This window comes from Myxocyprinus asiaticus, chromosome 18, assembly GCF_019703515.2.
Source record: "Myxocyprinus asiaticus isolate MX2 ecotype Aquarium Trade chromosome 18, UBuf_Myxa_2, whole genome shotgun sequence".
Lineage (NCBI taxonomy): Eukaryota > Metazoa > Chordata > Actinopteri > Cypriniformes > Catostomidae > Myxocyprinus > Myxocyprinus asiaticus.
Window position 1 is genome coordinate 2,853,491 of NC_059361.1, and position 12,779 is coordinate 2,866,269.

Genomic DNA, 12,779 nt, shown 5'->3' on the forward strand with positions numbered 1-12,779 from the left:
ACCATGAAGGACAAAGCTCATGATGTGGGCTCTCTAAAGAGAGCATGGCATTACAGTTTGAATGTACCTCTCACTAAAAGTCTTGTAAAAGGGCCCTTTGTGAAAAAATAAACTTTCTTACTTCTGTTTGGAACGACTCTTCGAGTGGCATCCCCTTCCCAAAGTGCACTTCAAGGACACAAAATGCCATCTGGAAAATGCCCTAAGTCTGGGTGTGTTCCACCAGCTGACTCTAATTTTCCCTTTATTTTGGTTAATTTGAGGAGGGGGCATTACTTTTTCTTTACAGGCCAGTGGGTGTCCAATAACCTTGTTCATCAAATAAATTAAATCAGTACATAGGGGTATAATTTGTTCAATTATGTTATTTGATCAATCGTTTGATTTATGTGGATGTCCTGATAAGATACATTTGTAAAAATTTCCATTTGCACAATACACTTCAAAAATAAAGGGATTTTTGCTGCTTGTTCAATTTACATAATTAAAATGAACTAGAGCATCACAATTCTAAAACATTTAGTTACAATTTGATTTCATTGCATTCTATCCATTTAAAGTTGTAAAATGGAAGTTTAATTAATCCATTGGAGTTGGGACTACACGCACAGTTTTTGTGGTGTTAAAGTTGCACTGATGAAACTTTGCAGGGCGTTTACATTTCTGAGCATGATTTGCATGGTATTGGATAGGGAGAACAAGTGTTGACATTAAATGTTGTTTATGCATTTCTGAGCAATATGAGAATAGGATGAGATTTGTTAATGTTTAATGCTCTGTTATATTGGTATTTTAAAAGGGTAACAATTGTGGTAAAAAATGGCACTTATGATTGGGTTGAGGGTGGATGTTCACTTTCAAATGATACTTGATTTCAGTGCTAAGTAGTTCTGTAAGCAGTTGCTATTAAATTAACGTTGTAAAGCCTGACACATGAAATAATTGTCAGAAAATTCATTAGACAAACCATTAGACAAACTATAAAAAAAAGCAAGTTTTTTTATTTATATTTGACACATTAGACTTTAAAGGTCACTATCCTCCTTCCTCTCCTAGGTCTATAACTATGTATTAAAATGTATCACAGTATCAAATACAATATAAATAAAATATTCTTTTTTCAGCATATGTATTTTATGCACCAAACACTATACTGACATTAGAAAAAGGGAAATTGTAAAACTTTTTTGCTGGGTCTCAGGAACTTATGGTAAGATGACATCAAAACAGCTTGTGATGTAAAATAATGAGATCTTTATAATGACAGAGCAGGCTGCATCTACAGTATGAAAATACACAGAAATATTAGTTCACACTTTAAATATATCTTATAACATGTATATGTCAGAATTTTCAAAGCCCTGTAATTTATTTTGTGGTGGGCATGAATGTAATGTAATGGTAATTGAGAGATATACCTCAAAAGCATGGTGCATCATATTTGATACATGGATTTCAACTGGCTTATTCAATAAAATAGTATTTAAAATTTTAACCAAGCATGAGTTTCTTATATTCAGCAAATACTCATTATAAAATATCAGTAATAATATAATCATTACTGTCACTTTTACTTTATTAAAATAAGCTGTCATTTATCCCAAAATAAGAGTAACTTTTTGCACAAGTCCGCCACCATTTGAAATAGATAAATATAAACACTGAAATAAAAGCACTAGATGGTGCCATAAACATGTGAAACATACATATCATAGGTTGTTTCGCTTGTCAGCTTGAACAGAGAGTGAAACAGGACCCGTCAAATGTTGTGTATCATATTTGATAGAAACGGCTTTATAGGGTTAACAGTTTAACAATTTCACTGTCCTTACACTTGCTCACCTGGCATATACTGTACTAATGATTCATAAAGTAAATTAAGTTGAACCAGCATAAGAAAAAATAAACTATAGTAAACTGAGTTTGACAAACCTAATGAAGTTGAGTTAAAACCGCTATAGTACAATAATTCGTCCTAATCCAACTAAATTATCTTGGATCAATGAAACGTTCTTATTCTGAATAAAATACATTCAATTACGTGTAAAAACTTTCCATAATTAAAGTGTAATGATTTATTTATTTGAGTATAGAGGAAATCAGTGCAGGGTTAAAAAAAAAAGTCTTCAGAGCACTGCAGAGAGGCTATATACAAAACATATTAGGATACTTATTATGTTTTGCAACACACATAGTATTGCAAATAGATTCTGCAACATTTTAATTTTCTTTTTCCACTGCAACAGTTCCATATGACATGACGCTTCCAAAATTGCTTCATATCTCATTGCACTCAAATCTGTGCAGAGATGCTCCATTGGCTTTTATGATTTTCATATCTCCTCTCTCTAACAACACAATGATTATTATGCTATCCAATAAACAGCAATGCACTGGGTTACGACTGCAAAAAAAAGGCCAAAGCTTTGAAATGCAAGACTATCAAAAGCTGCAACGTGGCTTCGGTGTCAAATTGCAAGGAAAAAAATCCCAAAAATATTTCTAGGTTACTATACTGTTAAATATAAGAGTCCCTTAGAGACCAGGGAGGGGAATTTTTTTTCTAAAAGAGTTTTGAGTGCCTACGCAATACATTTTCACAGTTTGTAAGGACCCGGGGATGTGGAAAAATACTAAACAGTTGTAAATGGCAGAGATGAGAATGTAAACCAACAGATGCAGATAGCTAGAGATGTAGACAATGACGACGGGATGATGGCAGCAATGATCAGCATGGGAACACCCGGGTGAGAAACAGATGATCAAACAAAAGATGATCCAACTTGGTGAAGATGGTGGTACCCTGCAATAGTTCGAAAGCAGATGACCTCAATGGCAAAGGGTAACGATTCTTCACCGTAATGTCGTTCAGACCCCGATAATCTATGCGGGGTCTCAAGGAGCCATCCTTCTTACCAACAAAGATGAACCCTGCACCACCAGCATTGTGACAGGAATGATCTGCATGTCTTGGGCTCACCGGAGTAGCCAGCTGGTGGGTTTAATCTGGGCTTGGAGTGTCTGATGGACTAGACAACTGTGGAGGGAATGGCGGCGGCAGTGGTGGTGGTGAGATCAGCACTGGGTGAGACTTGCAAATTCTGGAGCATAGATGTTAAACCGGCTATCCTCCCTGCCATTTGTTCAATGGCGTGGCCGGTGGTGTTAAGTTGTTCCTGCTGACGACTGAGAAGCTCCCTCTGCTAGCTGAGGGCGGTGCAGAGTGAAGTGTCTTCCGCTGGATCCATTCTTGGCCAGGTTGTTTTGAGAAACAGATGATCAAACAAACAGTCAGTAAATCCAGGTATGTAATCCAATGATATAGTCCAGGGAGCAGTGAATCAAACAGGTGAAGCGTTCTGAGGTAACTGGAGCACACTGGGCAGAAAAACAAAACAAAAGAAAAGCAAAAGACAAGACAAGACTGGATCGATTAACTGGCGAGACTGCATAGACAAAACACAACGAACAATCTGGCCATAGTGTTTGTAGTAAAACCATTGTAACCACAAGATGAACCATATTTACTACAGTCATGGTTACAAAAAATATTACTATAGTAAAATCATGGACAGTTATCATATGGATGCTATAGTATTACTGTAGTAAAACTACGTATGGTTATTACAATCTTGGTTACTGCAATATTACTATATTAAAACCATGGTTAATGTATCCAAACCATGGTTTCGCCAAACAAAGAAACATGGTGATACAGTAATGATTACCACAATATTATTATAATAAAACCATGGTTAATTTTTTGCGAGGGCACGCAAAAAATATTTCAGAAAAAGAAAAAAAAAAGAAAAACAAAATCCCTCCCTGCTGTCTAACAGGCTCTATAAAATGTGACACAAAATGCGTGACAGTCAAACTGTGTTGCTATCAGTCAACATGGTATCATAATAGCCCTATTCACATTATTAATACACATTAATGGTCTCATTTTGCACCAATCATCAACGTTTAAATTTTTCTCTGCATCTAGAACTACTTTCCATTTAGCTGACATCATCTATTCCTCTTACTTTTCAACTCCATTCTGGTACATAACAAATACTGTTTATGATTTAATCAATTACTAATGGATAAAAACACGTTTGGTCTTGTATGTTTTTCTCCTTGAATATCCTGTTGAACTCTTGATAATTAAAATGAGCTGTGAATGCTGCATAGTCTCTGAGTGATGGTACCACATAGAAAAGCAATTGATAGACTGAGACATATCCTATAAATCACCTGTCTGAGAGTGTTTACTGAGGAAAGCAGGATTTCTTATCACCGACGCCATCGAACCCATCTTAATGGGTTTAATCCATACAGTACCTCCGCTTACAAGTTTAGTTTCAGATCCTCTCCACACTGGATCACTAAAGAGGCAGAACTGGGTAAGCATCACCAAGCATTAGTTTATTGAAATGCTTTTTGGACAGCAGGAACAAACATTGCACAGACTGTGCTCCACTAATTACCAGAGTCAGAATGGAGTTAAAGTGAATAATAAAAAATAACTCTGGGTGTATCTAAATAGTGCGTGAGTGTTTGGTATTTCAAGATGATGCAAGATATGCGCTGCTGCTGTTTCCAACAGGAATTATTTGTGTCTGAATGAGTTAGTGCTTTTTTAATGGAGTTTCGCGATATCAGTGATAAATCATTCGAGATGTTCTCCTTCACCATCACCTCTACAGCAGATCCCATTTAGATTAGCAGGAGGCAGAAGGGGAGAGTGTGAGATTGACAAGGCCAGGCTGCTTTATCTAATGACTGTGAAAAACACAGATCCACACTGCAACCGCCTGAGGTGCTTCCACACACGTTCTCATTGTCTGGTGACCGGAGAAATCCTGTAGACCTCCAATTCAACAGCCAAGTCAAACGCGGTGCATAGTATTGTTTGATCTGCATGCAGATCGACGACAGTTTTAGTACTGAAAGTTGTTGTCGTTTTTTAACATGATATAAAAACATATTTACTTTCATAATGCATGTTCCTGGTTTTATTGTGAATGATTAATAAAAAAAAAATCTGCATGCATTTTCATGCAATAAATAAACAATGCAATCCTAACCCTAACACTAAGTCTTTGCAATCTTCATCCAAATCTAATAATTTGCCTCTTATTCATCACCAAGCCTCCCAATCAATTCCTGCCTTACATTTGTAAAAAAAAAAAAAAAAAGAAAAAAAAAGAAAGGATAGTGATCATATATTTTATTTATTTCATATCCTTTATTTAAGGATAGTGATCATATGATGCCATCTATTAACACATAGTTGTTTGGCTCCTTTTCAAATCATAATGATAACAGAAATCACCCAAATGACCCTGATCAAAAGTTTACATACCCTTGAATGTTTGGCCTTGTTACAGACACACAAGGTGACACACACAGGTTTAAATGGCAATTAAAGGTTAATTTCCCACACCTGTGGCTTTTTAAATTGCAATTAGTGTCTGTGTATAAATAGTCAATGAGTTTGTTAGCTCTCACGTGGATGCACTGAGCAGGCTAGATACTGAGTCATGGGGAGCAGAAAAGAACTGTCAAAAGACCTGCGTAACAAGGTAATGGAAATTTATAAAGATGGAAAAGGATATAAAAAGATATCCAAAGCCTTGAAAATGCCAGTCAGTACTGTTCAATCACTTATTAAGAAGTTATTCAGCCACAATTGCCAGAAGAATTGTTCGGGATACAAAGAAAAACCCACAGGTAACCTCAGAAGAAATACAGGCTGCTCTGGAAAAAGACGGTGTGGTTGTTTCAAGGAGCACAATATGACAATACTTGAACAAAAATGAGCTGCATGGTCGAGTTGCCAGAAAGAAGCCTTTACTGCGCCAATGCCACAAAAAAGCCCGGTTACAATATGCCCGACAACACCTTGACACGCCTCACAGCTTCTGGAACACTGTAATTTGGAGTGACAAGACCAAAATAGAGCTTTATGGTCACAACCATAAGCGCTATTTTTGGAGAGGGGTCAACAAGGCCTATGGTGGCCTTATTATCATATACAATTTTAAAGTAAAACTACCTTGTTTTAAAGGGGTCATGTAATGAGGATTTCCTTGATATTTTGACATATAAGAGGGCTTTCTACTATAAAAACATGCTGTAAATTTCAGAACACAAAATTTTAATCCCCAATGCAATAAAAGCATTTATTGAAACCAAGCTGCAAAAACACCTCGTACTCTACTTCCGCGACTTCCCTATGTCACATTAATACATTAATTCATGACTGCCTCTACAGTGAAAAGACAACAACACCTACTTTACATCATTGAACCCTTGGCCCCACCCACTGGTGCTTAAGTTCTTCAACTGAGAAAGCAGGACATAGGCCTACTGTGGCCTCACTACACCAAAGGGGACCCATCTGGACTATTTTAAATGATTTCTGTATTTAAACATGCACAGACATCTTTGATTGCTTGATACATATCTCGGGCTGCTTTTAAAAGAAGCAGTGTCAAGTTATAACTCTGAAGAGGAGAAGCTATTCTCTGTCATTCAGCTGCTGCCTCTTGCTGTTTTGAGCACAAATATGGACGCGTTCTTTCGCCCATCTGCGCTATTTTTAATTGTTGGTTTATGAAAACATGCGCTGGATGGACGTCTTTGATTGCTTAGAATAGTTTCCGGTGAGGTGCATTTCAGTGCAGGATGATACTGTAAACTGGATGTGGATGTGTCTTTAGTGTATTTCAGTATGGACTGCATGTTTCTTTACTCATGTCAGCGTGGATTGCTTGTGAACCAGTCATAATACGATTCAAACTTTGCAAAGAAACTGTTATTGAGGGATGGGGCAGTTAAAAACACTTGGACTCAATCAAAAATGTAAGTAAACAGGTCCATTCATGAATATTTTAAATGTCATGACTGTTTGAAAGTTTATGTTGCTGACATCCTGACATCTACACCAGTTGCGTCGTAACAAATTTTCAAACCCGTTTATTTGTATTGTTGGCAGTAGTAGTGCCAGCGTGTGCAGCACAAAATGGAATGGGACATCTGTTGCGCCGTAACAGACGCTTCCACTGTAGACAACATCATTGATTATAATGGGTTCTATTGATTTTGACGTGACTCTCGTATCCGGTGTAGACGGTATGTGTTAACAGTTGTGCTTGAGATGAACAGTTTAATACTATATTCGGAGGCAACATGTTGGATGTGTGTTATGTGTAACCCCTGAAATGTAGTTTTATAATGTTGTGGAGCTTAGTTCCAGAGATGGCGAGAAATGACTCAATTATGAATGTTATAATGCAAAAAAACTTGACTAACATTATCAGTGGACCTCAGGGAAGATAATAAAACTATAAAAAAAAAGGGCATTTCATGACCCTTTAAAGAAGTTTAGATATGTTAAATAGACAACACAAAATACAGATTAAGATTTTTCTTTTTTTTCTTTTTTTGCAGCATTAATATCCTGTTTCACTCAAATTCTGTATATCACATTACAGACAGAAATTGGTTGCAAATGCTGTTTCAGGTTGACAACTAATTAAGTGCGTTTACATGCACACCTATACGCTGATAACTAAAATCAGCTATTCAAAAAAATCTGACAACACAAAACTGATAAAACCGTGTCTACATTTGATTTAAAATTGTCAGGTTATTCTTTGCTTTTGCCGTCAAAATGTAAACAGTCATACGCACAATACTTGTGCATATTTGATAAGCCGGTGAAAACGCAGGTAAAGGTGTTTACATGCAGCAGGAATTCAAGGTAATGGACAATAACCTACATGTGCCAATCGGTTTCTGCTTAAACTGTTTATGACCTTTCCGATACAGAAAAAAGTGTTTAAGGTGTTTACATTAACACACGGTGTCAGCTTATTTAGCATAGTTTATTTCTGATGGGAAAAATCAAGTCCCGGCCTACATTTCCTTTCTTGCTGTATTGAAAAAAATTCTAGATATATAGTATATATGTGTGTGTGTGTGTGTTTGTGTACTCAACAACTGAGTTATTCATTATTAAAAAAAAAAAGTTTAGCATCAATATTAAGGATTTTTGTTTCGATAAATATCGAGATCATGTTTTCGCTCCGCCCTATATACAAGCTATTTATTTATGTATTTATTTTTGGTAATTTGATGCTTTTCTGCATGTGTCTGGTGAGAATGTAAATGTACATGAAGTACATCTCACAAAAACTCTTCAGAAAATCACTCATTGTGTAATTTCGTAATTGCGTATTTCCAGTCTGTCTGCACACAGAATGAAACTGATCAAAACATCTCTTTTCACGGGGAAATGTCGGAATACATTAAACAGATCTGAGCTTCAGATGACCAAAGCGCTGGACACGCAGGTATCATTCTCACAGGTGCATCAGACGTTGTTTTGTGGTAATAACATGCTTTGGTGTGGACAGAGATAATGCAAAACCAAAACAACAGAACCTCATAATGCTAATATCACCACAATTGCTGCCATTGAGGACACCTTTAGAGTCCCACACCTGCAGAATTTTCAGCACGTCTGTGTCGACATCATCAGCTAGCGAAAATAGAGCTGTTTATTTCACAGACACGAGTGGCTACTCTTCTAAACAAAGATATACGGCACATATCAGGACAACAACATTAATGTCCCGGCTACATGGATAGACAAAACCCACCCCTCAAGGGCCTATTTGAATGGAGCAAAATAGGAAACAGACAAAAAAATCAGTTTGCAGAAGGTAAGTGTCCGTATTAATTAATGTCCAGATGGGTGACGCTCCTGTTTAGCACATCACAGGCTTGTGTTTCAATATCACGGCTTTGATTAGTCCAGCTAATGAATTAATGTGAGTCCACATTAAAACAGCAGGGTTGTCCAGGTCAAGAATAATGTGTGGACACAATGAAAGAGCGATACTCACACTTCAAGTGTTTGAGACCGGGTAAATTTGGAAGCTTTTTCACAGATGTTCAGCCAGAGTTTTAGCAACTGAAAAGTAATTAGTGGTGTTTGCTCAAGCAAGTATCACTATAACTATTGCTCATACTTCATGGTCAAACCGCTCTTGCTACAGACATGACTGATACCTCAACTCATGCAGCTTGTTGAGGAGAAATGTGCTATTATTTTTCTAAGCAATCAGACTTATGATTTTCACTGGAAAAACTGGTGAAAATATCCCCTAGACTTACATTAATGGAGGGTCATTTCTAGGGATCAGAATATCGTAGAGACTCTCTTTTGATTTGGTTCAATAAGGAACCACCCAAAACACCCTAGCAACACATTAACTTTCACTCAGAACAACTAGGGTTAGGGTTAAAATACGCACTCTCTATAGAGTTGCTGGCTGACATTTTCAGGTGGTCCATTACCACACCCTCCACAGTTTTATCACGTTTTAGCACAACATGTGGTCTTTTCAGACTGGCCCTTACCCACATTAGGCAAAATTTCCAACTAATGTCAAGGTTACATTAACGATCTTCGAACAATTTCGCCGTGACACCATCGGACCAGCTTAAAAATGGGACAAATCCTTGCATTGAATTGATACGGGGTGCATCATTTCATCTTTAAATATGGGACGATTGTGTATTTTATGGGACGGCTGGCAACCCTAACGAACTATGCGAGTTCTATATGGGCAAATGTAAAAATCTAGTTTCTGTCTAAACTTTAGAAGCAGGCTCATAATTGTTAGGATGTGATTATGTAAGGGATAATGTGCAGTCGTCCAATATCGCAAAATAAACCACATCAGGATGAAACAGGACCCCTCCACATCGCGTCGACTGTATATTAGCCCACTTCACTGTTAAAAAAAAAATAATAAAAAAAATGCTCATAATTTTAACAAAAAAGGATTCAAAAAAATGCTAGAGTAAAAAAGTTTAAATTGGTTAACTCTTACCATGTATGGTGAAAAATTATATTTTATTTAACAGGTCAATACATGCAATTTTGCAGGAAAATATTGCTTTTAGAAGCAAAAAGTATGATTTGGCTTTTAGTTGACTGTAAAAATGTATATAATGTTTAACAAATCAATACAAACTTATACGGTAAACTAATTGTCAGACGATAAATCACAGAAGCCGTTAAATCTGTTTGATATTTGGTATTTTGCTGTCACTGAGGGTAATTTAAAAGAGTGCGCTAAAAACGTGACGTCGTCCATAGCAACGAGGTCAACTCCATCTAACTCTTATAATTGCTCTTAGCATTTTTGTGACAATTGACACTATCTTGGCATTTTGTAGGGGGCAGTGGTGGCTCAGCAGTTAAGGCTCTGGGTTACTGATCAGAAGGTTGGGGGTTCAAGCCCCAGCACTGCCAAGATGCCACTGTTGGGCCCTTGAGCAAGGCCCTTGACCCTGTCTGCTTCAGGAGTGCTGTATCATGGCTGACCCTGCACTCTGACCCCAGCTTAGCTGGGATATGTGAAAAAAAGAATTTCAATGTATATATGTGATAAATAAATAAAATTATTATTAATTATTGTAGATCCATCCATCTGTTTGTCTGTCCATACCATCCATCCATCCATACATACAGTGTGTGCTGGGTCTCTAAAGACCAGCTTTTGAAACTAAAGAGAAGTGTTTGGTGAAATTCCCATGCATTTAATGGTTAAATTGTGTCACATCATATTCAGTATATCAGCATTAAATCGGTCACCCTGCTGCATGTCTAAGCATCATTATTGGCCATTAAAAAAAAATTATAATAATAAATAAATAAATCATATTGGCTACGGTCAATTATAGTAAAAATAACCCCTGTGCATTTTATTGAAATACATTTGTTTCTTCTTATTTTTGATATCAGTTATGTACATTGGGATAGATTTATTTTGTGTGTGTGTTGAATTTGATGTTGTTTAGTAAATGTATATTGCATTATTTTAGTGTCACGTGTGTTACCCTGATGGAGTTTTGTGCTTGTGTGAGCAACACTGTGCACTGTAAATATGGTAACTTTATTTTGTACAGTAAATTTATGTCAACCACGGCCGTTTTTTGCTTCTATTTATTTTTTACAGCATACAAAACAAATAAGTAAATAAATGTCCATGAAATATTGATAAGACTTTTATTCACATAATAATTTCATTATGTGAGAAGTAAAAAAAGGGTGCATAGTGCACAGAGTGTAGGAGTGGTTATTATACCAAATTATTTGACCTCAGAATTGACCTGTCAGAATCAAGTATTCCAGAGAGCCCTGTAATAGGAAAGTATACAGTAAGTAAGTTGCACCCTTTGTTAAACACCTACGCCTTTGCATTATTTCTGTTATGGCAACAGTTTGGCTGAAAGGTGTTTTGAGGATCAAGGCAGGTCTGACGGTGCAACAGTGCAAGTGTTTTGTTTCTCTTGCAGGAACTGAAACTGAGCTTCTCTCTCCAGCTCATCATCTGATTAGTTCATTAAAAACAGAATCACATTCATCCGCCAGCTTCACGCCTGCAAGCTGGCTCGTGTTTTATCAGAACGGGGCAAAGAGGAGTTCATGAGAGGTGTACATTGAGCTGGTGTAAATTAAACCACCGTGAAATCAAATTACAGGGACGGACTGTGGAGGAAAAGACAGGGAATTGATTGTAAGTTTAATGGTACAAGCAATCACGACTCTCAACAAGAATTGCTTTGCAGAAAAAAGTAAACAGCTTATTTTGTGTCCTGTGGTCCTGAAAATTGTTCACCAAGGTGGCAGAATAAATGGAAAGATTGCTTACCTTTGAGTGTCTGTGCATGTTACATTGTGCCATTGTTTCACAGTCATAAATCACTCAAACAAACAGCATCCTACTAAGTAAAATCAATGTCATTAAAAGAGTCATGAGCCATATTTTAACACCAACTTACGAAAGTCACAATGTCATCAAAAGATCAGCCTAAGAGAAGGATTAAACCAATAGAAGCAAAGTACACGCCAATTACTGCTAATTTGTCCTTGTATACCCTAACAAGCAGCCTCATTTGCACAGTGTCTAATGGATTGTTTAGGTATGAAGCAATGAGGCATTATAGCCCACATACACCATTTACCATCATAATCGCTCACAAATAAGAGGAGTTGGTAATATCAGCAGAAAAGTAAATGGTTTCAGAGGTGGAGCAAGTCATTACATATTAATGACAGATCACAAAGACAAGGTTTTTTTTTTTTTTTTTTTTTTCTAGTAATAAAGTGCACAGACGAATCGTGCACGGTAAGACTAAAATATGTATTACGACAGCAAATAGGGTCAACTTCATCTGTTTACAAACAGATGAAAGCAAAACAACCAAGTGACCTTCCTGTTCTTATTCTCTTTGTGTTGCTGAGAACTGAGAACTCGATTTTCTTATACACCTCAGTGAACTTACATGAAAAAAGGTGCAAGGTAATGACTAAATATAGGCCCATTTGCTGAGATCAGATGCACTTAACCCTATCAGAGAGCATCTAACAACATTAGCATCTTCCTCTTCCTCCTCGCCCTCACTTCAGTCATCTACAGTGTAATGAGAAGTGCCTTGTCGGATTTTGAGAAAGGTTAAGTGTGTAAATAAATGCAAGGTATGGCTGTTGTGTTCTGTAATGAAGGGCATGAGTCAATCAAATCTTAATGGGTGCTGAATCATAAAGCCATTTAAAATCAATTACGGTTATTTGAGGAGTTTCTAGCAAGAGAGTTCAACCAAAAATGACATTTATGTCATTATTATTCATTCCAAACCTTTATGCTTTTGCAATTGTTTTTTTTTTTTTTTTTTAGTAGGACAAACAAGAAGACACTCTGAAGTAT